Source organism: Vicugna pacos, chromosome 9, assembly GCF_048564905.1.
Source record: "Vicugna pacos chromosome 9, VicPac4, whole genome shotgun sequence".
NCBI lineage: Eukaryota > Metazoa > Chordata > Mammalia > Artiodactyla > Camelidae > Vicugna > Vicugna pacos.
In genome coordinates, this window is record NC_132995.1 from 70,874,995 (window position 1) to 70,901,077 (window position 26,083).

Below are 26,083 nucleotides of genomic sequence, written 5' to 3' on the forward strand. Positions count from 1 at the left end.
GGCTGCCAAATTTCCCTCTTGGGAGAAACTTGAGTTTCTCTAACTTTTCTCCTCAGTATGTTCCCTGAGGAGACTCACACGAGCAGTTTCAGGCTCTCAGGTTTTTCAGTTCTGATCTTAGCTGGCAGTATCATCAGAATGGTCATGGAAACAACAAAGAAACCACAATTGCAGTCTTACACAAAACCAGTTTGGTTTGGATTTTCACTTACAAAGATGTCTTTCATTTAAAGATAAGACATTAGAAACATTGCATCTGAAAATGAAAGCAGAGTTGAGATGTGTTTTGATGTCAGAGCTAGGAAAAGGTTTTTAATGAGTGCTGGGCAGAATTTTCATCTTCTCTTGAATTTTGGAGTTAATATGATGCACACCCAGTTATGAATACATGGTCCACTGTATTCATGTTCTTTTAGCATGTCATTCTCTCTCTCTCTTTCTTTTTTCTTTTTTCAGTTTCAGAGTTAATACACATAACCAAATATACAGATGTCAGGTTGGAATATTCTAAATGTCCAAAGATGCTTATTGAACTGTATTAGCCTGTGTTTGCCTTTGACAAAATGTGTGAATGCATTCTGTGCTAGTGTAGACATAAAAACAAATTGTGGAACATCAAAGAAATCATTATTTATTAAGAAAAACCTGTGGATGTATAGCATGATGTAAGCATGTGATATTAGTGATAAAATCATAGCACTTGCAAGTTCTGTGGGTGCAGGAACTCTGCTCACGTTCTCGTCTCCTAGTCCAGAACCTGGCACTCGATGCATCTTTGTTGAATTCTTTAAGAAGTCGTCCTGCCTAGTGGCAATGGATAAGGTTCTAGTGGAGGTATCAGCGGGTTCCTGAAATGTGAGGGAATTTTCTAAGTGGAGAAGGGAGAGCTGTGACATCCAGGCAGAGACAAAAAGCTCACAGAGTCAGAGGTGTGAAAATGCAGAGCCCTCCTGAGAGCCGTGGGTCTGACATAGGGTTCTTCTCCATACATACAAAGAACTGCTGGGGAGAAGTGTGGGCACTTGGGTCTGGCACCACCTCCTTTTTCTAGAGTGTATATACACCCTCCCTGAGCTGAGGCCAGATCCCAACCTACTCATCATAGTGTGAATGTTGTTGACAGGCAGCTTACAAACTCACAGCTCTGAGGTGGATGTCCTACACCTGAGAGGGAGTGTGGAGCAAAGAGTTAACATAGAAGGGGTGGGACTGTTGTCATTAGAAAGCCCTGATTGCCAGGGTGGCCCTGCCTGGCATCTGGGAAGTTAGCTCTGAGCATTCTCAGTCAATGGTTAACTGTTAAAGGAGGTTCATTGTGCCTAGACTTTATGAACAACATGGTTTATGCTAAATGTCTACTTTTTTTCCTGAGAGTTTGGAATTGTGGCACAAGCTAGGCAGAGTATGCTATGTGACCATCCCCCAAGAAAAATCTTGGGTGCTAAGGCTCTGTTGAGCTTCCCTGGGAAACAATACTTTGAAAATGTTGTCCCAACCCATTTCTGGAGAAACTAAGTGTGTTCTGTGGGTCTCCTGAGGACTCTGGAAGTCTGTGCCTGGTTTCCTCTAGGCTTCCTCCCATGAGCCTTTTCCTTTTTATGATTTTGCTGTGCATCCTTTTACTGTAATGAACTGTCACTGTGCGTATGGCTATATGCTGAATTCTGGAGCTGTTCAGTCACCAAACCTGAGTGTGGTTTGGGCAGCACTCAGCACGGGGACCTAAGAGGAATGAACGAGTCTACAGATACAATCCACAACAGCTACTTAGAAAAGCTGATGAGTTTTGCCATATATACAAACAATGAATTATTATGTTGTACACCTGAAACTAATGTTATATGTCAATTATACCTCAAAAAAAAAGAAAAAGAAAAATCAAGTCCTCCATAAAAAAATACATTCACCTGAAGTGAATGGAGTAATGCAGTAGCTTAGAGGAGAAGTAAAAGACAGCCTCACAAAGCCCTTAAGAAGAACATGTAGATAATCCAGAGAAAAACAGGAAAGAATATAAAAATAAAAACGAATCAACTGTTCTAATTAACTTGACAAGTATCTGAGAAGATTTTTTTAAAAATCTTCAAAGTAGGTAAATCAGAGAAAAAGAAAAAGATCCTGGAAATTAAACATGTAATTGAATAATTTAAAAATGACTTTTAAGGCATTATTCCTTAAAACAGAGAAAACAACGAAGGGATGGAAAGTTGGAGAGAAGCAATCAGATACAGACAATGAATGCAGGTGTTTCTAAATCCCATAAGTAAGAGTTCCAGAAAGAGGGAGAGAAGAAATAAGAGGGGAAGAAATTATCAGAGGTAATGGAAGTAAAAGTTCTCAGGTTGAAACGAGACATGGATCTTCCAATTAAGATGTTCACCGTGAGCAGAATAAATGAAGAAAGATCCAGAGGTAGACATGTCAGCATGAAATTTCAAAACACCAAGGATAAAGGAATAGTCTTAAAAACTAACCTAGAGAGGAAAAAAAATGTCATCTGTACAAGAATGTGATTCAGACTGGCATCTCGATACCTCACCAGCAAAATTAAACTCCAGAAGGCAAAAAATCATTCCTTCCAAACTTCTAATTAAAATTATTTTTAACCTTGAATTCTGTATCCAAACTGTTAATAAAATAGGTGGACCAATTATATGCCTTCCCTGAAATGCAAGATCAGTTACCTACTTGGAGATGACTCTGAACAAAAGGAGGAAGAAAAATAAGAAAAGGAAAATACATACCAAAAGCAATGGTGAAACTAACCCAAGCATCTGGTGGAAAGGATCCCAGGGATGGCAGTCTTACAAGAGTACCCACCCTAATTGGATTAGAAAATCATTGGATTCCAAGAAAAAAATGTGACCAGGAAGCACAGTGAAGTAGACGCAAGAATCATACAGCAGAAGTAAAACATTAGGTACAGGAGGTATGAGCAGTGAGCCATAGGTCTCTTCTCACAATAAGAAGAAACACAAGAATAAAAAGTAAAACTGTATAATGTACTTGTGGTTCAGATAGGAGGAAAAGTAAAACGTGGTGAAATATTTGAAAAGTAACAATGTGTGAGGAAAAAATCCTTTGGGGCTGGAGCGCCTTCTTTTATTGGCAGTTTGATGACTTCAGCGTTACTAACTTGCCTTGAGGTGAACCGCGTTTACATAGTTGTAGTACGTAAATGTTATTTATTGTCCTTCAGCTTTTGGAATCAACCTAGAAACGAAGCAGGGGGATTTCAGAATGATTATAGGATAAACAATAGTAGGGTTGCGAAGTGAATCTGTTCGCTGATGTATTTCAGGCATCGCACGTCCTTCTGGGCATAAAGTGGCCACGCAATAAGTATTTCTGACTGAATGAATAAAACTAGACATAAACACAAAAGAGATACTCCCAAATCATAACTGCTTAGAAATTAGAAATACCCTCTACAACATTCTGATAAAAGAAACTTTAAAGAAAATAGCAAACTATCTAGAAAACAATTGCTATGGATTAAATGTTGGTGTTCCCCCAAAATTCATATATTGAAATTCTAACCTCCAAAGTGATGGATAGGAGATGGGACCTTTGAGAGGTCATTAGGTCATAGAGGTGGACCCTTTATAAGTGGGATCTGTGCCCTAATAAGAAGAGACCTGAGAGAGCTTGCTTGCTGCCCGTGTGCTCACCCCCAGGTGAGATTACAAGTAGACTGCCTTCTGCAAATCAGGAAGGGGCCCCTCACCAGACACTTAGATCTCAGACTTCCCAGCATTCAGAACTATGAGAATAAATGTTTGTTGTTTAAGCCGCCCAGTCCACGGAATATTTTTCACAGTATCCCAAACTGACTAAGACAACAATGCAAGAAGATATCACACCAAAGCCTACAGACCCAGGGAAACTGTATTTGTAAGGAAATGTTTGTTTATCTTCATCCCTAAAGAAGAGAGATGAACAATAGAACAACACAAAATAATTAAACACAAGTTAAGAAATTAGATACACAATAAAAAGATATAACAATATTAAGAAGTTATATAATAAAATTTGAAATAGTTAAAAGCAAAACAGTAGGATAAAGTCAAGGTAAATACAAAGGCTACTTCTGTAAAAGACCAAGGACAGTGGGCAAACTCCTCATCAGAAAGGCAAGAGAAAAGAAAGAACCGAATATGCAAGATGAAGCATGAGAGAGGAGTCATAACCAGAAATACATTCGAGTTTAAGATAATTATAAAGGAAAGTTGCATAAACTCTATATGTATGAAAGTTGCATAAACTCACATGTATGAAAAACTGCACAAGGTGGGTAGTTCCTGGCAAAATAAAAATGATCAGTGTTTACAAGAGAATGCCAAAAAACCCAAAAAGATTAAAAAAAAAAAAAAACAAACTTGAGTAGACCGTCCGATCTTAAATTTGACTAAATAGGTATATGAGTTGAAAAAGCCCACAGGAGAAACAGCCTCCTTCACTCTGCTCCTTTCTGAAACCCCAAGAAAATTGGCATAAAGAATTTTTAAAAAGGCATAAACTGAGCAGACAACAACAACAACAAAATGAGACAGGAAGCCAAGCGACACTAAAAGTGGATGAGCAGTACCGGACTTAACATACCGAGGAAAGCATGTCTTCGGGAGTTGGGGGGACCGTGGGGAAAGTAACCTAGTTTCCACTTCATGAATGTTCAGGAATTGGAGGCCCCAGGTACCTTTGGCTGCAAATGTGCGGGCTGAGGAATAGTTAGCTGTGCAGATCCCTTTCCTTGCCCTGGGGTCAGGTGTCTACTCTCCTCTACCCAGAAGAAGCCTGGGAATTAGTCAGACCTACTGCTGCTGGGGTTGCAGGTCGAAGCTACCCTCTTGGCTACCGATGGACAGAGAAATCATCGCCCCACTTTGGGAAAGCAATCGCATGACATATACTGTAATATAAAGCATATCTATTAAGGTTGCTATTAAAATTTAAGACTTTTGTTCCTTAAAAGGAAGAGAACCAGTCTATTACAATTTTTAATTATGGCAGTGTACATAGTGGCTAAAACTGGAAAGGAGTTGAATGCCTATGTCTAGTTGATTAGGTGAATAAATTACAAAATACTCATACTCTGGAATATTTTACAGCGAGTACAAATAATGAATTCCAGCCATACCTGTTCACTTCATAGTTTTTACTAAAACATTGTTAAGTCAGTAGATAAAAATATGCCAATTGACAAAAATATAACTTAGTTTATAAAACAATGATTTTTAAAACCTATATTTATATAGGCTTTGGGATTTATATTTAATCTTATAAATGTTTGGATATGATCGTGTGATCATGACATATTTAAAACTGAATTTGGGGAGCTAAAAGGCCAAAATGATCTGCAGAGAAGTGATTGGGAGTTGGCGAAAACATAGCTTTGCAGTTGTTCAATACAGATAGTAAGTGGGTCAGATACAGAACTGGGAATGTCATTCTAGAAATTCTGCCCGGATAGAAGACTAAGGAAAGAAGAAGCAAAACTTGGCAGGCAGAAAATGAAGCCAGAGGACTGGCAGCTGAGGCAGGGCTTCGCCTGTTGTCCTGGGAAAGACGGCAAAATGAAACGTCTCAGAGACCTGAGCAAAAGAATCCAAGACATCCCAGCTGCCCTGCTGGAGTTTTGAAAGGAGCTGCCTGATTTTGTTGCTTAAACTTTAGGCTCTAGATCAGGAACAGAGATGACAGTTTCCAAAACCTGCTGGTTTGTGGGGCCAACCCTATTAGGCTTAGCAGTTGCACTGGGCTTAGAAGAAGAAACGTAGCTGAAAGCACTTGATACGATGCGATCTAAAAGTCAACATACTGAACAGGTCAAATGAACACACTTTATTCTTATGCCCCATAAGACCAATTTTTTAAGTTTTTTTTTCTTTTTTTTTTTTTACATTCGAAATGAATGTTTCCACTGTGGCTAGTAAAATAACTTTTATCAAAAAACATTTTCATGACACATTATTTGATGCAATTACCAGGTATTCATTTGTATTTCAAAAAGAAACTTTCTGTAAATGTTTTCTTTGTTAGTGTTTGAAAAAATCAGGTTAGACTGCAAAAGCAGTGACTCTTTTTATCTTGATTTTATTTGTCGGTTCAGTTGCCAATTGAGTAGCTTTTAAAAAGTAATTCACGTTAGTGCTTTAGGAATTGAAATATGGACAGATCGTGTGAAAGGAAGTGAAGTGGTGTTTGCCTTTCGTTAACATCTATAAATGGGAAAAGGCACAATATGAGGATGGCACAAGCTCTAGTATACAAATATATAATAAAATTACCAAAGTCTTTTGAAAAATAATAGCAGTCTTTTCAACAGAATTAACTTTTCCACATAGTACCACATTTCAAATGTGATGTGTTCACAAAAGAAAAATAATCATGCAGAATCATTATGAGCATTCATGTATTAATCAGTAATTAATATATGGGTAATCTCGGTTTCCCAGTGTTAGTAACGTTTGGTAGCACTACAGCAAAAGTGAAGCAATTTCAATTGAGTGTTAGAATTCAATTGTTTCTTCCAGCTTTAAAAAGTTCTATCTGACTGAAACATTATGCTGTACATCAGAAACTGACACATTGTAAACTGACTATACTTCAATGAAAAAAAGTTCTATTATAGCACATTTGTTTTGTTTCAAACTTACAGTGACATGCAGACGACTATATTTATTCATTTTAACTTAAAATGAAAAAACACTATTATTTAAGGTGAAAATACCCTTCTCCATAACATTGCTTTAAAAATATGTCCTTTTAGGGGACGTTCTAGCCTAGTGGTTAAGCGTGTGGGCTCTGGATTCAGGATGCCTGCTACAAAATTCTGACTCTGTCCCTTCCCAATGATACGCTAATTATTTAACACCTCCAAGCCCTAGTTTTCTCATCTGTAAAGCGGAGATAATAATCGTTGTGAGAATTCAGTGAAATAACCTATGAGAAACACTTACCAAAATGCCTTGCAAATAGTAGGTACCAACTGAGTACTAGTTATTACTAACTATGGGAAGGAATGCCATAGCCATGTTTTGTGGGCCTCCTGGGAGCACGCTGTGATCTGACAGAGCTGCAAACCCTCTCTGCCACCAAACAGCTTCTGTCTACAGTAAAAGGCTGTGTGGAATAAACAAAATTTTAGATTTTATAATACCTTGGAATCTGTCTCTTAACAAACAATAGGACTTTGGAAAACCTATTTAAAATAGCTACACAGGTTACTTTACAGTATTATTGAAAAGATCAAACTGGATCATGTACAGGAACCCCATAGGATTTTATTATCCGTAGGACTGAATATAATTGTCACTGACATTCCCAGGCAGGCTTAAATGCTTGGTTTAGGGCATTTTTTCTCCAGCTTTCTCTTTTAAGCTAAAAAACTCCCTATTTAAATAAAATCTTACAAAACTCCAGTTAGAAGTAGATCACTCTATGTCATAAGTAACTTGATTATAGTGGGCCGGTTTAGCTCACTGGCTTTTTAAGTTTCATAAAGTATTCTCTTGCTTTCTTACATAGCCTTTAAAAATTAGCTCCGCTACCACATTTTCTGAAAGTAGAATATACCTAGGCAAAATATATTAGTCTCAGGGTCCAGTAGATAAAAAAAAAAATAAACAAACAAGACACCAAACCGAAGTGTTTCGTACAGGGAATTTAACAGAAAGAACTAGTTACATAGGTGTTAGAAGGCCAACAAATGAAAATGCAGAACATGAGTGACCAGGAAATGAGACCTGCAGGACACAGCTACCGCACAAAGGCGGACGAAACAAAGAGAAGAGCTTGGGGTTATCAGAACCTAACAGCTCAGAGGTAGGGTCTTGTGGAGGTGCGCCTGAGTCCTCTAAGGATGGAGCCACGCCTGGCTGCTGATGGCTTTTGTGAAGGACCAAGATGAAGATGGTTCAGGGGTCTTGAAAGAAGCTGGAAGCTGAAACCAGCTCCTGCTGCTGTGGCAACACCCCATGGCCAAGAAACACCGTCAAGATCTGCAGGCAGAACAAAGCAGGAAGCCCCTCGACTCCTCCTCTTGCCTCTCAGTCTCCTTTAATTTTCTCCTTTGACAAAATGTAGCCCCAGGCTGAGTCACAGAGAGAGTATAAAAGAGTGAATCTGGAGCTGAGAGTTAAGAGCTAAAAAACTCGCACACAGAATTCAGTCCTTTTTCCTTCCTTACGTTCTAGTTCTGCAACACTTTGTTCCTACCTTGTGTATATTTTCTACTTTGCCAATTTTTATCTCTGTTTGGATCTATCACTCACCCGCTAGACTCAGTTCAGTACGGTTGACATGAGTTCAATGAACCCTTAAAGAGTGGCTGTTATTTCTAGCCAGTCAGGTGGTGATGATATAAAGATGAATATGATGCAATTTTGTTCTTATAATCTTGGCTTATAACCTGATATTTTCAACACGATGAAGCAAACCCGATGATTACCTGGCTACTAAGAGACCCAGAAGAGAAGCTATTAGTCAAGCCTCTGGCAGGAAGGAACAGTAAAAAGACATGAGAAAAGGATGTTTGAATGGGACTTGAGCTTAATCTTGAAAGATGAAGGGGGTGCAGAGGTGAACAGCCTGAGCAGTGTGGTTTTATTAGAGCATAAAGTGTGACCTAAGGAATGAGAAAAGATAGGATTAGAGATATAGGCAGAGGATTGTGCCTTATTGCTACATATAGCCCCAATAATTTAGGGAATGTCAGGCACATAGTGAACACTCAGTAAGTACTTGGTGAATAATGGAATAAATGAGCTATCCTTCAAAAGATAGTATAACGTATGGATGGTGGTAGGCTGTGAGAGGCTACAGGATTACAGCTCTCCATTAAAGTCGAGGGAACCAGACAGCTAAAGGAGGATTAGCAGAACCCCAAACGTCAACTTTGTGATCTCAGATAACAGAGGTTCTTTTCATAATGAAACTGTGTACTAGATGACTATGACCAGTTTCCCAACAGTCAACTAGCATTTCTGGATGGTGATTTGACAGTACATTGAAGTGCCCAGGACAGGAAGGATAACCATGAAAGCAAAATGTAAGGCAATGTTCTTTTGATATTGGCTCCAAGTTTGTTTTAGGTTGCAGCTGAAGCCAGGGGACTTTACCATTAGACTGACAGCCCAGCACAGGGTACTTATACCCAAAGGGAGGAAACAGATGCTAAATTGACCTACTACCCCATGAAACTCTGGTAGATAGACAATAACCTGTACTGGGCTATTACATATGTAATTTACATGAAAATGAGATTGAAATTTTAGGAATGTCTCCCTGAAAAATTAAGTACATTTTAATTCTCTGGCCAACTGTTTGTAATATTTAAATAAATGAAGTGGGCAAAGACTGAAAAACAATGAGAATGCAGTAATTAATGTGGTATTAATGCCTCATACCTCATAAGCCATCAGCTAATATTTTTATCATGAATGAATAAAAATGGGTAATGTTTTGAATTCAGTTTGTCTTAACAACTTTTACTTTTAGTTCCAAAGCATTTCCTTGCTAATTAAAATTTTGTCTCCTAATGAAATTGTTTAACCTGGTTAGGTGATCAAAGGGAATTAAATTTCTTCAATGACTAAAGGCAGAATCTCCTGAAATACATAATTAGGACATATTCAGGCTAAGAATGAAATCAATATATGAAAGTGAGAAAATTTAATTGCTTGTTTTGAAGAGTCAAGAAATGCAAATGTGATAGTATCTTACTATGAAGCCCATGAATATTTTTAAAGTAGCTGTAAGTCAAAGTGGATTGAATTATCAAAGATAATGCATTTTAATAGAAATACAGAGTCGTTTTTACAAAGAATTTCTCTACTCTTTATTCTTTCTCCCTCTCCAGAAAAGGCAATAAACTTAAGAAAGAAGGAGAGAAATTTATAATTATTATCAAGGAGGAAATGATTATGACAGCTAAAATAAAGATTTGAGTTGATGGCTCTTTCAAAAAAATACACTAAATTTTAAAGAAACGCTTTCTGACTTTATATAAATGATATTAACCCATTTTCTTTTTAACCCATTTTTTTTTAACCCATTTTCTATCAGATGAGTTGCAAGTATTTTTCCCAGAATGCACTGACCTTTCACTTTGGTTTCTGGTGTTCTCTAGTGTGAGATTTTTATTGCTTATGAAGCAGATCTCTTTTGTGCCCACAATGACTGGGAATGCCTCTGCTATTTCGCTGTAATGAGTCTTCTAGCCTAGTTTCTCCACTGACTATCCGTATAAAATAACATTTTCTTTAAAATCAGGCCAATAACGTACCTTCTAGTATTGCTAAAATTATTAATTTACATAAATGCCCAATAAGTGGTAGGAACTATTAAAATTATTTGTAAATATCATTTTACCATAGGTGCAAGATCTTCCTTATGTTGAGAATATGTTGAGTACTTCTTAAAACCATTTTAAAAATAAGAAGTGGCTTTTGAATGGCATTGGATACCTCTTTAAGCCAAAATTACTGATTATAGAAAATTATTTTAAAAATAAATTGCTGAATTTGTTTTTAAAAATAATTTGTTTTATGTATCTGAATCTTTATGCAAATAAAATTGTCTACAAAATTCTTTTTTGTGTCCTTTATTGATTTCAGTTTTAAATTATCCTGGATCCATCAAATTAATTAGAGAGATCTTTTTCATTTTTCTTGACCTGGAATAAATTATGCTAAGATTGGAAATAGCTATTCTTTAAAATATTGAAAGCCCACATCCACAAACCTATGTGTCCCAGAACCTTTTGAACAGTGATAATTATAATTATATAATATTTCCCCCCAAATTCTCTTACGTGAAGTCTGTTTAATTTGTAGATATATTCTAGTGTCAATTATGGCAACTTAAAAATCTCTACAAAAACCATCTATTCCATTGAGAGTCATTGGTTTAGTTTTGTATATGACATTCTTTTACATTAAAATAACCAACTGTTAACTTTTTTGCTTTTTTATATTACTTTGAATTTTCTCACTTTTTATAATTAGATTTATCTATTTGTCTTTGTCAACATACTTGTTTCTTAGAGTCAGTAATTTCAATGTTTTCCTGACTTCTAGTTTTAATATATATAATAAATTATTTATTTTTAAGTTATTTTCCCTAATCTTTAAAATTTTTTAAATAATACGTCTTTCTAAATATGTATGTATGAATGAATTTTTTTTGTTAAAGAAGAAAATAATTGAAGTCTATTTATCTCTATACTCATTTGGTATTTTATATGGTTTCTGTCTTTGATCTGTCTGGAATTTGTTTTGATACAAGGTGTGATTTAGAATCTAACTCTTTTTTCCCCACTAAGAGTACTTAGGGGTTGCAATGCTATCTATTTAATCAATCTTCCTGTCTTCACTGACTCAAAACACCACAGTTATGACAAAATAATGACATTTATAGTTACATAGATTTTTGTGTCTAGTATGAGCTTTTACTTTTATTCATTTCATGTATCTGATGCCTATACCATGCTTGTAGTATTTGTGACCTGATGGTTAATATCTGGAATCAATATTGCTATCCTTACTCATTTCCCTTTTTCTTTATCTTAACTTCCCAGTACAGCCAACAAATTAGTCTCTCTACAGTCTTGAAAAATCTTCTCTTGACTTTCATTACTCCACATTTCTTGGTTTTACTTCTGTCCATCCATCTATTCCTTTTTAGTTATCTGCAAATGTATTTCTCCTATATCTAACATTTAAATACATTTTCTATTAAAAAAATACATAAAATAAACTGAATTTTTTTTGTGTGTGATTACAACAGAGCTAGACAAATATTCAAAATTTCACCATCTCAGAAATAACAAATCCAGACTTTCAGTTTTGGCTATTTAAAGTCTGCTTGTCTCAGATCAATATTCTCACAGTGAACAACTGAAAAGTCTTTACAGATAAAAAATTTAAACTGTTCATAAAACATTACGGAATTACCAAGGCATTCAGAACCCGAGAGACCAGGAGCCCTGAGAGAAGAAAAAATGCATTGAGCTTAGTCTAACATTTGGTGTCACTATTCCCCTTGAAGTGTTTGTTGTTTGTCAACTGTAGCTAAGAGTCTGAGAAGTCAAGCAGAAAGCAGCAACTAAAAAGCTGAGAAGTGCAGCAGAATTTTCAGTGCTCTTGTGGTGTGAGGAAGACAAAATTCGGTCCAGGACCTGCCAAGGATGAGGCCTCCGGAAATTACAACTGGGATTCCTGAAGGGTCACATCCTAGGAATAAGGGTACAAGGAAATGGATTATCCCACATAAAGATCAAAACCCAGTTATTCAGGAGCTCAAACCACACTGGGTTAAGGTGACTCACTCTCATAGCAGGCTGACAGCCAGAAACAAATGTAAGTCATCTCTGAAGAAAGAGATGTCATCGAGAACCTCATATTAGCTTAAATACGTGTGTACATGTTGGCATTACAAACAAGGCAGAACAAAATGCCTCCGAAATAAGTTACAGTATTACATAATTGAAAGCATGAGAAAATAGGCAATATAAACAGAACCACAGGTGGTACATATTTTGAAGTTACTAGACTTTAAAATAACTTTGATTAATATATTTTCAATAGATGACAAAATAGATACTTGATAACTGAAATCCACAGAAAGAGCAAAATGGATATCCTAGAATGCACAAAGAAAATAATTGAATTAAGAAATCGATAGATTGATTTAATAGTAGGTTAAAGACAGCTGAAGAGAACCTTAGTGAACAGGAAGGAAGGGCAATAGAAAATATCTGGACTGTCTGGACTGAAACATGGAGAGAATAAGATGGTAAATTCAGAAAAGAACTGAAAAACACATGGAAATGATTTTTAAAAACCTAAAATATTTGTACTTAAAGTCTTAGAATAGAGGAGAGAATGAGAAAAATGAAACATTGAAAGAGATAATGGTTAAGAATTTCAGAAACTGAAAATCGAAGCCATCACTGATGGATTTGAGAATTGCTACAAACTCCCAGAAAGAAAAACTACAAAGGAAACTACATCAAGAGACATCAGACAGAATGTCATAAACCTTCAAAAGGAAACAGACACATTACTTTAAAATAGAAAACATAAAGAATTTTCCATTCAAAAATTTTTTCTAAAAAATAGAAAAATGTGAGCTTCAGCTTTTTAAAAAAACAGACATCATAAGTGAAAACCAGAAGCAGAGTATTTATTAAAGTGCTGAAACAAACCCACTGCTAACTAATGGAATCATTTTTCAAAAATGAAGGTGAATTTATTTTTGAACAAACAAAAACTGAGAGAGTTTTCTCATAGACTGACTCAAAGCTGATACTAAGGGGATTTCTGAAAGCCAAGGAAAACGCTGCATAAAAATGCTGAAAGAAATTTTTAATTACTTCCAACGATGTCTTTATGCGGGTGAAACATAGTTTGTTTAACCAATGCTGTTGCTTTTTCCTTTCTTTTTTTGACGGAGGTGCTGAGGTTTGAACCCAGGACATTGTGCGGGCTAAGCATGCGCTCTACCAACTGAGCCATTGCCCTTCCCCCTTAACTGTTACTGTTAATTGAATGTTTGTGACCACTCCCTCCACCAGCTATCATGTTGAAGCCTTAATCGCCAGTGATAGCATTTGGAGGCAGAGCCTTTGGGAGATAATTAAGTTTGGGTGAAGTCATGGAGGTGAAGGTAGAGCCCCATGATGGGACTAGTGCCCTTATCAGGGGATGAAGAGACCTGAGCTTTTCTTCCATTCCCTCTCTAATAGTGTGAGTTTTCAAATATGTATTTTTTATTTCCTAAAATAATAGATTAAGAAGTGATATCTTCATTTTTCTTTAAGCTATCTTTATAAGCAAGATAAAGTAACTTTTTAAAAAATATTTAAACTCCTAATAATTTTTATTTTCTGACAACTGTCTTCTGCCCGTTTTTTATTACCAGTGTTTTTCTTACTGTCTTGCAGTACATCTACAAAGATGAAAGAAAGTAGCCATGTGTCACATGTGTTGTACCTTTTCCTACTTTTTGTTTTTTGACTTTATGTTTGTATGTGGACATTTTAATTTTCACAGAGTCAAATTTATCAGTCTTTTCCTCATTGTTTTTGGGTTTTATGTCTTTAAAGTATTCCCAATTCTAAGATTATTGGGGGAAAATATTCCTACATTTAATTTTAGGGCTTTTATGGATTTACCAAATCATTGATATTTATTAAATCAATGTTATTTTAAACACATTTATTCAAAAAATAAATATTGATATTTCAAAGTTGTCTGGCTATTTTCGCTAATTTATTTTCTCCATATAAACTTTAAAAATTAGCTTGTATAGTGCTGAAGTTTAAAAACCTGCCGTCTTTACACTATTGACTTCTCTCATCCAAGAGTGTGATAAATCTTGGCATTTATTCAAATCTTTTTGATATCCCTTAGTAGCATTTAATATTTTTCATTATATAAATATATGACCTTTTTCATTAAGTTTTTTTCTTTACTGTCTCATATAGAAGGTTTTTTTATTTGACTTTTATTTCCATTATATTTTCTAACAGGCTGCTATTTATATACAGATGCAATAAACTTCTATATAAATCCAGCACACTTACTGAATTCTTTCTGTGTCTAGTAACTGCGCAAACTATTCTCTTGAATTGTTTAGGTGCACTATAATAGTTATTTGCCTTAATGAAAATATTGCCTTCTCCTTTTCAACGTTTATGCCTCATATTTCTCTTGCTATTTACCTTGGCTAGATCTGCTAGACTAATTAATGATAGTAGCAATAATGAGCATTCTTTTTTTCTTTCTGGTTTCAATATGAATGTTTCTCTTGTTGAAACATTCAGTTGAGGTTAGCTTTTGTACCAATACGTGTATAAAAGCACATACACATTCATGTTAGTATGTTCACGTTATGTATACAAATACGTATGTGTATTTATTCACCATAATAAGGAGGTATCTCTCTATTCCTATTTTAATGGGAATCTTTTAAGTGAATGTTTTGAATTTTATCTAATACCTTTAAGTCTTCTGAAGATAATCATTTTTCTCCCCCATTGGGCATACCAAATGGTGGCTCATAATAATAGGTTGCTTTATATTAAAAAATGTACTCCTAGCAAGAGCTTTTTATTATGGCAGATATGTACTTTGAATTCTGTTTGCTAATATTTTACTTTTGAATGTCTTTGCATTGATATTCAGTGCTACAGTTGGTCCTGACATTTGCTGTGTTAGCTGGGTTTAGACAATAACAAAAGGGAGCATTGTTGCCCCCTGTTTGACAGAGCTCTTGCTCACGGGTGAATCTGATATAACTGTTTTTAGGTGAGACAATTTGGTCTTGAGCATTTGTTTCTTTTAAGAATGTAAGAGTAGGCAGCAAGTTGCATCTTTCCACACATGCTTCACCTCCTCCCACCCACTCCACTAGCCTCTTTCTGGTAAACATGGTGCTTCCTTGTATTTTCTCAGTTATCTCTGTCTCTCACCTCCTCTAATGTCAAGGGTTTTTGTTTGTTTGTTTGTTTTTTAATATGTCTATGTTTTTACTTTTTAAGTACAGACCTAGTTCTGTTAACCCATTCTCACTTCCTTGTGTTAGCTTTTCATCCAGTCCTGTTCCTTCTCATTTCTGCCATCATCTTCAGCTGTTCCTTGCTGATGGCACATTGTGGAGACATGTATTTGAGTTTACAGAAGATACGAAGCATTTTCTCAAATCGCCTTCTGCTTCCTGCGTTAAGTCAATTTCAAAGTTGGGGTGTTTTCTCTTCAGTGATTCTTCTTTTCTTTTGGCATCAAAATGTTTTTCCAAGGCTCCGTATTGTTATTGTTCTGTTGTTTCCTCATTACTCATTTTCAAATAGAAGAGATCTATGCAGGTCTCCTATTTGCTGTCAGACAAGGTGGATGCAGTTTTCTTACAGCTGCTTACATTCTTCTTGTTCACCTTAGATCTGGTCCCAGAAATTAGGCTGGTATTCACAGGCAGTCCTCAGGGCAGGGATTACTCAAGCAGCAGACTGGGAGACTTAATAACATGTTTCTTGACTTTCCATGGGAATGTCCTTAAAGATACACACACACACACACACACACACACACACACACACACACACACACACACACACACACACACACACAGAGAAACCTTGCATGACCTCTAGAGACAGCATTCAGCATTTGGTTGCAGAAGTCATTCTGATTAGATCAGATGACATTTCATGCAAGTGTCCTTCCCTAACCTTTATCCCTTTGCCACATCAACACCTAATCTCTTCCTTTTACTCCGTAACTTCGCTAGCATCCACTGCATTCATGCATATATTAGGAGAGCACGATTTCCAGGAAGCAAATGCTGGAAATAGATGATGGGTTGAACATTATGTTCTGCATTGTGTTCTGGAACATGCAGTCGTATTAGAAATAGTGCTTTTGATGGGCAAAAAGAATCCTTGGGAGTGGGTGGTTGATACGGCACGCACACGCACACGCACACACACACATACATGCACAAATGTAAAAAATTTAGAGGCATAATTTGGCCTCTACTTATTAACATTTCTTACTAAAATGCATCTTTTTTTTTTAAAACCATACTGTGCCAACATCCAAAACACCCAGACTTTAGTAGAAAGAGCACATTATACTTTACTAAATTATAATTTGGGGAAGGAAGTTCTTAGCTTAGCCTAAGAAATCTAAAAATAATAAACTTATCACATCTTCTAATTTTGTGTGAGAAGTACTTCATTTAATCTCCAGCCTCACATTTCCTTCCTATTAAATAGAGATGAAAATATTGAGCTAGATTATTAGCAAGTGATAAGCCAAAATTTAGAAATAATTGCATGGTTTCTTAAATATGAAACTTTACATAAATGCTACGAGAAGCTCAAAACAATAAATAACCCATAAAGAGTATCGGGTTTATACTTTGATTATAAAGCTGTATTCCCTCAAGCCTTGAAGATTCCATGAACAACTTCATTAATCTATTATATACAACAAACACAATGAAAATCACTGATGTGTTGCATATAATGCACTTCTAAAAATAAGATTTTTAAAAGTTACCCAAGTTATATTTAAGCTCATCTTTTCATATTTAAAAAGTGACGATAATTGCAAAAGATTATTTTTTCTTGTAATCTATTTTTAGTTTAATGTATTTTTAACACTTAGTGATGGATGAACTCACTCTGATCAATTATATGTCGTACTTTTCTTTTATATTGTCATCCAAAAATAAAATAGGTTACGTATAAACTTTAAATAAGTGGGATTTATAAAGTACACTGCTCACGTCAGAAATTCCAGTTACTCTCTTTTACCTCCTCTTCTTCATTCCAAGTTCTTAATACTCTTCAATCGTAGCTTGTAGATTCATTGACTCTTTGGTTTCTTTTGCTGGAATTCTTTTAACCGCATGGAATGCATTTCTGTGGTCTGGGTTATATGATGAATTCGAGGATGGAGATTACTGGGTGGCTTTTAGGCAGCACAACTGAAACAAATGTTTCTGCATCAAGTTTTGATGTATTTGTTTCTATGTTATAAATATTACTATTCATTTATTTACCTCGCTGGATATACATTGGGACAGTGGTGCCCTAGAGAATCAGGAGTGGACAGCTGCCAACGTGTTTTAATTTAAATTCTAAATGATGGCCTTAAAATAAAGAAAATGCAAACATCTAAAGAAAAATTATTTTACTTCTACAGAGATTTATTTGACTGCCTTCTATAGGAAAAGTAAGTAACAGGTACTGAGGAAATTTTAGCCTTCCGTGTTAAAAGAGAATTCTACATCATACCATATAAAAACAAATCTTTCTTAGATAGCTGAAAGATTTAAAACTGAAAGATAAAACTTTTAAAACATTTTAGAATAAAATATAGAATGATTTTTGTAACATTTTGGAAAAGGAAAGTACTAAAATAAATATGCCATGTAGTCAAAGAATAGTGTCTAAAGCTCGAGTATATTTAAATCTCATCTATTGCTGTAAACTTGGCTAATCTACTTAAGCATTTGTTCCTTCAGCTTCCTCGTCTGCAAACAGAGGCAACAGTCTTACCTACCTCTGAGGGTTGTGATGAGGACAGAATCTGCATGACTCTTGTATAGCAATTAGAACAATACCTGCAACACAGCAGTTACTGTGGGTCAGTGGGGACCCAGACAGAGGGGCAACAGTTGTCTCAGCCATATTCTTATTATGGTCAAAGATGGAAGTACTCCAGAGCACATATGGGAACGTGGGGGTGCCTTTGAAGCCCTCGATACATCACATATCCCGTTAGCCAAAACAAGTCATGTGGCCTCTTGTGTAATTGTTAGAGTAAAGAATGAATATTTTGAAACTATTATCAGATATACTAGTTAAAGCCACTATTTGCAAGATTGGTCCTTTGAGGTTTGATTGTATAGGATCGTGGTGTGGCATGGCTGTTTGAATAAAAAAATCAAGATTTTTTGCACATTGGCTTGGTCTGGAAGAGTTTAAAAGAAAGAAAAATGGAATTATCTGTGTTTGAGGAAGTGGAGCATAAGGGATTTTTAAAGAGTGTAACTTTGATCTATGTGTGCCTTTCACAGTTTTCAAGAAAGGCAAACAAAGAAAAGGGTTATTTTGAAAGTATTTTTTGCTCGCTGTTTCTGTGATTATGCTGTCAGTCTGGGCCTGGAGTAGATGAACAGCAGCATATTATACACAAAAAGCAACCAAGTCATTGCAATCCCAACAAGCTTTTTAAAAGAATTTACAAAGTAACAATTTAAAAACCTCACCATATTACCATGCAGATTCATCACCCATTCACAAAGCTGACCATCTCTTGTTTTCTCCCCATAAGACTGGATTGGAATTCTGAGAATTATCTTTTTCACAATCCCTTGCCAGAGGCATCCCAGTTAAAATTCTGTCGTTTAGAATCTTCATGCAGAAGCTGTTTTTCCCCTCTCAGTGGTAGGCAAACACAGGAGCTTTAACCAAAGTACAAATCTCCCACATCTGCCTGTGGCAGCTGTGGTTACCAGGGATGCGGGTTACCATGGTTCCCGGCCCTGGTGACAACAGCAGCTTCCTGGTTTTCTGAAGCCTAGGGATGAACCTCAGAGCCAGAGTGGCCTTTCCTGACTTCTTCCTCCAGCCGGTTCAGCGAGGATGTAAGCACTTAATTTCTTGTCCTAAATCTCATCCTGTTAGAAATACCTACAGTGGTTTCTGTTTTTCTTCTCTGAACACTGATCTAGCATTTTTCATGTTGAGTGGCCATTTATATTTCCTTGTTCATCAAATACCTATTCAAAATTATTGCCCATTTTTTATCCAATTGCCCTTTAAAATCAATTTTAGACATAGTAACATATCATTCCTTTTGTGCTACTCCATTTTCCTGGCTTTCTTTTTCTTTTTTCTTTTTAACTCTGGTAATGATTTCTTGTCATACTGAAATTTTTATTTTTATGTATTAAAAACAGGTATTGTTTTTCTCTATGGCTTCTAATTTCCTCTAAATAGAAAGATCTTCCTCACTCCAGCTTATAAATATACTTACCTGTATTATTTTTCATGCTTAGTTACTTTGTTCTTTATTTTTTAATCTCTACTAAATTTGGAATTTATTTTTATAGATAGTATAAAAGAGGGTTATACATTTATTTTCTTCTAAATTGAAAGCCAGTTGTCCTACAAAAATAATTTAACAATGCTTTCTGTCCCCTTTCTCATGTGAATTTTTAAAATTTGTAATTGAATTTTTTAAACTTGTAAGCATTATTAGGACTTCTGTTCTCTTTCACTGATATTTCTGCAGACTTCTTTTCACTTCTGTATACTTTTGATCATCGTTACTTTTTTATTTAATCACTTTTTATTGAAGTATTGTCAATTTATAATGTTAGTTTCGGGTGTACAGCAAAGTGATTCAGTTATACATATACATACATATATATTTTCAAATTCTTTTCCATAATTGCTTTTTAATAAGATTTATTCTCTAAGGCAGTTTCCTTGAAAATTCTCACACATCTATCCTTTCCTATGAATTTTAGAATGATTTTTTCCAGTTCAAAAAATTTGTCAAAGATTATATCTAATGTAATTTAATTGCATTAAACATACATATATAGACAAATAACACATAAATTTGGAAAGGATTGATATTTTAAGGCTATCAAATACTGGAACATAGATTGTTTCTGCATTTATTCAGATTATATTATATATCTTTCAATAAAATTTTAGAGTTTTCTTCAATAACTTGTATTTTTCATGTTAAAATGTCTGTATATAGTACAACGTATTCCATTCAATTAGCTCTAACTAGTCACTAAAATACTGAAATGATTTATTTACTCATCCATTTATTTCATCGTCTTCTCATATAATAATTAATTAACCCAACTACTCATTGCTTGAGAAGTTGCCATATACTTGACCATGACCATATCCATTTTTCAGAAGCCATAAGCCAATTTATCAAGCAACTGAACCAAGAGATTCTGATGTGCCTGCAATTTTTATAAACATTTTGCACATTATATTAAGATGCAAAATAGCTGACATGTTGAATGTTATACAATGTAGAAATTTGAACACTGAGTTATAAAGATCATATTTATATGTGCTCATAAACAGTGATCACCTATTAATTATCAATATTAGCAAATAAAACGATCTGTATTCTGTAAGTCATTTATATGTGATTTTCCTCCCACAAGATTATGAGGTGGTAGTGAAATTATTCCTTAGCATAATCAAAAGAAAACAAGCTTGGCTGAAGATTGGCAAAACAGACCCAAAGTTAAAAGAAGTTATTTCAAAATAGAGGATGGTTTACTAAGGGCATTAAGAGACCTTAATTTGTTCTCTTCTACCCGGATGTCTACAATTGTAGGCAGGGAGAGACCATCATTTTTCATCTGTAGGGAGAGAGGATAGTTTTCCCAGAAGTGTGGTATCCTACTCTGAAAATCAGCTTCAGGACGAACAACTGCATTTGAGGGCAACAGTTCTTTTTTGTGTGTCGTGGTTGATAACATGTGTAGAAGCAAATGTTGAAAAACAACCCAAAGGCTAGAAGGGAGAAATGAAGGGATATTATTGTAAGAAACGTGTGCTCAAGGTCAGGTGGAACATTACTTAGAGGTAGATGAGTTAAAGATGTACTCCATAAATGCTGAATCAACCACTAAAGTAACAAAACACGATGTTAGAACTAATAAGTAACAAAGAAGAGGAAATGAAATAATAATAATAATAAAAAAATACTCCAAAAGAAGACAAAAAGAAGGACAATGGATTGCCACCCAGTCTATGGTATTTTGTTACAGCAGCCTGAGCAGACTAAGACAGATGTCTTCAGAAAAACCTACAGATAACATCCTACTTAATGGGTAAAGACGGTTATTTTTCCCTCGGACATGTAATGGGGCAAGAATGTCTGCTCTCATCATTCCTACTGAGTGTTGTTCTGGAAGTTCTAGCCTATCAAATAGACAATAAAAGAAATAAAAGGCATCCAGGCTGTAAAGAAAGAAGTAAGTCTGTCTTTATCCACAGACAGCATGGTCACATATGCAGAAGATTCTATGGGAAAAAATTAACTAGAACTAAAACATCAGTTTAGCAAGATTCCTGAATAGCAGGTCAATATATAAAAATTAGTTGTAGCATGGTAATTTTCAATTTCCCTTCTATCTTCTACGTTTATTAATTAGAATTCCTCTGAAAAGAAGAAATATCTCTTCTCACCCATTTATTTAGTTAATCATCTCTTTTAATATGAGCTCATGAATATTTATTTCATAATTTGGGTTATAATCCAATACTATGTTTTTTTTTTTTTATTGTTGCTCAGTTGTTCCAGCTTTGGATGTCAAGGGGCTCTTTTTGATTGGCATGTCTCCCTCATTCCCTCTTTCTTTCTTTCTTTCTTTCTTTCTTTCTTTCTTTCTTTCTTTCTTTCTTTCTTTCTTTCTTTCTTTCTTTCTTTCTTTCTTTCTTTCTTTCTTTTTCTTTTCTTTTTTCTCTCTTTCTTTTTATTTCTCCCTCTCTCCCTTCCTACCTCACTCCCTTTTCTTCCTTCTTTCTTCCTCCCTCCCTTCCTTCCTTCTGTCCTTCCTTCTTACTTATTTTTTTCACTTTTGGAGTAATTCTTTCCTTTTTGACACCACACAGTGCTCCAAGTTCACCTTGTCTTTTTCCAGCTCGAAGCCTATATTCAGCTACTTGAGAAGAAGCCCTGGTACTTTTTATTTAAAAAAACAGTACTTAGAAATCAAAAGTAACATACTGCTATCTCCGAAGACTCCAATACAGCATTACAGGGTTCCTTGTAGACTGCCACAGCTTACTTGTTACTTCTTGATGGTGGGAAACCTGGCTGCCATTATCTAGCATATAGTTACTTCCTTCTTCAGGCTTCTTCAACATGTAATGTAGTTTCAGTTTTACTAACCCCTACTCAGTGATAGTTTCAGAGTTACTAACCCCTACTCAGTGAGAAACAGTCTTACCAATGGAAGTGTTTGTGCACAGCTCTTTCTGTCTTTAGCCTTACAGCAGCTACTTAAAACACCGTTGTACAACCAGACAACGGTCAGCTCCTTTGCTTCACATTCCCTTCAGTGTGATTATGTCGTATGTTTGTCACACAGATTCATGTGTCACCGACTGCGATACACTTGAGGCTCTCTTCAGCATCCTGGCATCCTGGTCAATTATTTTTTTGATTGCATACAGTAACATCAATCTTCTTTGTGTACAGTTCTAAGGGTTTTGACAAATGTGTAATCATGTATCTACCATCGGAATAGTTCTATTCCCCTCAAAATTTTCTCACGTGCTCCTTATGATCAACTCCTCCTCCCGTCTGCATTCCTGCCAACTACTGATCTGTTTTTTGTCTTCTTAGTTTTGTTTTTCGCAGAATGTCATATATACACATAGACTATTTAGCTGGCTTCTTTCACTTAGTAAAATAGACTTAAGATTTATCCGTGTTGTTTCATGATGCAGTAGGTCATTGATTTTGGTTGCTGAGCAGTATTCCATCACATGGGTATAACCCTGTTTAGCCACATCCCCATTGAAGGACAGATGTTTTCAGTTTTCAGTGATTATGAATAAAGTTGCTATAAACATTCTCATACAGATTTTGTGTGCTCAAAAGATTTCAGCTCATTTGGGCAAATACCTAGCAATAGGATTGCTGGGTTTGTATGGTAAGTGTATGTTTAACTTTATTAGAAACTGCCAAATCATTCTTAATTTTGATTAAATCCAATGTATTATGTTTGTAGATTGCATTTTTAGTGTCATATCGAAAAACTGTTTATAAAACCCAAGATTATATAGACTTTTTCTAGAGATTTTATGGTTTTACATTTCACAGTGGCATCTGTAACTCCATTCTGAGTTAATTTTTGTGTTAGATGTGACAGTTAGGTCGACCAGGTTCACTTTTTTTGCATGTGGTCATCCAATTGCTCCAGCACCTTCTGTTGAAAAGACTGCTTTCTCCTTTGAATTGCCTTTGCTCTTAGGTCAAAACTCAGCTGATTGGATAGTATGTGTCTGTTTCTAGGCTTTCCATTCTGTTCCATTGATCGATGCGTCTATTCTCTCACGAGAGCCGTGTTCTTTTCTTCATTTCTAGAGCATATGTGTAGTCTTGAAATCGGCTAGTGTGAGTCATCTATCTTGATCTTTTTTCAGAATTGTTTTGACTACTCTGTTCCTTTGTCTTTCTGTTTATATTGTATATACAACTTATAAATTAAAAAAAAAACCTTGTGGTTTTGATTAGAATTGCATTGAATCTATAGGTTATATTGAGGAGGATTTATATAACAGCAATACTGTATCCTCAGTCCATAATCACAGTATGTCTCTCCACTTATTTAGGTCCCTTGATTTCTTCCATTAATGATTTTTTTAGCTTTCAGCATATAGATTCAGTATGAATTTTGTTCACTTTATTCCCAGTGATTTCATATTTTACAGTGATATTGTAAATGGTATTTTTAAAATTTAAAATTCCAATTTTGCTAGTAATTAAGAATATGATTGACTTTTGTATCTTGATCTTGTTTCCTGACACCATTCTTTAAAAATGCTTATTAGTTCCAGAAGATGTTACGTGTACTCTTTTGGTTTTCCTACACACATAATTATATGTTTGAATATTGCAATTGTGTGGGTAATTTATATGTCTTTCAAATAATTTAGATTCGGGAAAGAGACCATTTTTTTAAGAGAAAGATACATACAAAATTATGATCAGCATAAAACTGTAGCCTAACTAATATTTTTTAAAGTATCTAAAGAAAAATTTAATAGATACAGTATTTAGAAAAAATAAGCCAAGAGATCAAAGTGTTGACATTTGTAGGTTAGTGATTAAACAATCAGCACATTTCAGGGAAGGTGGACACTGAATCTTCAGGACAATGAATAAGATTTCTGGTGGAGACAAGAATGATTCGTCATATCTGAACTTGGCCTGGATGAAATTGCCTCCATTTGTCTGATTTCATTTCCTCCAAGCGTCCTATTGATTATCCTTTGGTTTCAGGTTCTCAAGTCAGAGTGCTTTGGTTCTGTCCAGCCCTGGCATTCAATTGTTAGGTTCAGGCTTTTTAGTATCTTTGAATTCCAGTTTCCACATTTGTAAAATGAAGTTAAGAACAGTACTTACCTCATAGGACTAATGTGAGAATTAAATAAGATAATGGAGTTCAGTATGCTAACATGGACATCTCATAAGTAAAATGGATATGGCAGATGTCTGAGTTTCCACTGTTCTAACACCCCAACCCTAGCACCCTAAATTGGCACCCCTCTCGTGAAGATGGCCAGGTGAGAGACCCCAGCAGCCAGAGGCAGTGGAGTATATGAAAGTCTAATTGAGCTGAGGGGGCTGGAGATAAGAGTGCATCTTTCGCATGGGGGAGTTGAGCACCTGCAATTTGGCTCTTCTCCTGGGGCTTCCAAGATGACTCGGAGAGAAGCAACTGGGCACACACTTGTGCCCAGGGCATCATTAACCAAGACTGGACCGAAAGAGCTAATAAGACTTACCCCTTCTGTAATATACAGCTATCACAGTCAGGGAGACTTTTGCTAGAAAGTCTTATGTCTCTTCTCCTTTCCCAGCCCTGGGGATTCTGGAAGGAGAAGAGGTGTTGTGGGGCAAGAGGACTGCAAATGTCCTCCACACCGGCGCCTCCTTTCCACTTGCTACCTTGCAGGCACTGGCAGTCGGAAGGTGAGCACTGAATCATCCATGGGAGACAATCAACTGGATTTAATATCTGAAAATGCGTGCATAGCTATATATTCTGCCCAAGATGTCTTAAGAGACCAAAAAGGAAAAGTAAACAGAACAATTTTTGAAGGAAAAAATAAAACACTCATATTTGTACTCTACAGAAAACAGACTGTGCAATTAACAGGTTTTTTGTAGCTGGGAACAACTTTTTCCTAATTGGGAGCTCTTTTTTTTTTTTAAACTTACTTTTTCCTGTCAAGAAAAATGTTTTATTTTTCCTTTTATTATTTTAATGAAGTGTTGAAAGAATGTGTGTGAGATATGAAACATAATAAAAGTAACAAACCAAGCTATAATTTAAGAACTACAGGTTACAAATACCTACTAAGCGCTCTCCCCTGTTACCTGTACCTATTTCCACTCTAGAAGTAATCACAGTCTTCAGCTTGTGTTTGTGTTTCATTGTGTAGCAGACATTGTCGGTGCCCCACCTACATCGCCTTGGCACTCGCCATTCCTGTTAAAGCAGATGGAGTCTCACTGCACGTGTCTGCAGCTCTGCCAAGGGGATTTCTCTAGGGTGGATAAGGCACGCTAGAAGTTCCAGAGAACCTGCTTTTTCTTTTTTATTACTGTTTAACACACACACACACACACACGCCTCTAAGCAATATTGTTTATTTTTGTGGTATCACAAATGTGATGTCATACATTGTGTAGTTTTCTGGGACTTGCCTTTTTCATTCAACGTCTTGTTTCCAAAATTCATCTGTTCTGTGTACACCTGTAGTTTTGCGTATTGTGTCTTATGACTA

General features: G+C 35.7%; 1 long non-coding RNA gene across 2 annotated transcripts in view; it reads left to right on the forward strand.

Annotated features, from left to right (window-relative positions):
* LOC116281787 (uncharacterized) overlaps window positions 1–26,083 on the forward strand; it is an 84,580-nt gene that overhangs the window by 11,453 nt on the left and 47,044 nt on the right. The window contains exon 3 of one of the 2 annotated variants that reach the window (XR_012075988.1): window positions 25,154–25,265. The exons of the other annotated variant lie outside the window; for it this stretch is intronic. This is a non-coding gene — a long non-coding RNA (uncharacterized lncRNA). The remainder of the gene's footprint in view (window positions 1–25,153; window positions 25,266–26,083) is intronic. 2 annotated transcript variants of the gene reach the window in all.